This window comes from Pygoscelis adeliae, unplaced genomic scaffold (genome assembly GCF_000699105.1).
Source record: "Pygoscelis adeliae isolate BGI_AS28 unplaced genomic scaffold, ASM69910v1 Scaffold167, whole genome shotgun sequence".
In the NCBI taxonomy this organism is placed as follows: domain Eukaryota; kingdom Metazoa; phylum Chordata; class Aves; order Sphenisciformes; family Spheniscidae; genus Pygoscelis; species Pygoscelis adeliae.
This window is the reverse complement of record NW_008825428.1, coordinates 7,750,688-7,751,787: the sequence shown is the minus strand read 5'-3', so window position 1 is coordinate 7,751,787 and position 1,100 is coordinate 7,750,688.

Sequence of the window (1,100 nt, the reverse complement as noted above, 5' to 3'; positions counted from 1 at the left end):
AGCCGGTCCGGTAGCTGCAGGCCGGGCGGCCGGGAGGGCAGCTGGGCTGCGTTTCGCTGAGCGGGTTTGGACGCCGATCCTGTGTAGATTGGTGAAAAACTCGTACAACGCACGGCTCCCCCGCCGGTTCCTTCTGTGTAATGCCCTAAAAACAAGGGCTGAAGGTGCGGGGAGAGGGGAGGTAGCCGGGCAGAGGGCACCGCAAGGGTGTACCGTAGGCCAGCCGCAAGCCGTGGGGCGAAGCAAAGGGGGGGGGGGAACAGAGGAGAACACGAAACCTCTTGTCGTTTTCCTTTTATCTGGAAGGTCAGGACTAGTGGTCCGGGCGCGTTTGGTCAATACACCAGGTTTTTAATAAAATTATTAGTTTATAAATCGGTAAAAAGGGGCAGCACTGTGGAGCAGAATTGAACCCGGTGGTGTCTTGCAGATCTCGCTAGATCAATGATAATGGAGTAACCGGGGGTATCGTTTTCCGTATGCTCTAAGCTTTATAAAGCGGCAGCACAGACAGTCTGTGCCCCCACCGCTTGTTGGGGCTTGCTCTTCTGGAGCCGCACAGGATGAAGGAACTCACTTTGGTTAAAGCACAGCAAAAACGTTGTCATTTTTCAACTGAATTATGCTCTAATCCACTTTGTCATGTTTTCGCTAAAGCTTCTGCTGATAAAAAGGAGCAGGATTTAGATCAAAATTTGAAGTGGGACATCTGAAAGTTTTTTTCGCAGGTTAACACGACCAGTGCAAGGAAAAGCTGGATCAATTGTGTTGTGATGTGTCCCCTCCTCTCTGGGTGTCACATGCTGTTGTTTGGGCAACACACATGACTGTAGCTGCTGCAACTTCAGAAGGTCCAGAGACACAGTGTCACTTTCTAGTCATGGCTTTGGGCGGTAGTACCTCAAGGCTGCTGTGGTCCTTGCTCCTGAGTGCAAAATGGAAGAGAACGGGTCTAGGTATTAAAAAAGTGGTCTGAAAAACCATTTTAAGGACTTGTGAAATCAGGCATGCTTTGCAACATGGAGGTCTTCCTAGTTAGTTTGGAGGCAGGAGAGTAGAAGTGCTGGAAGGGATGAGCACTAGAGCATTTCTAGGCTTTA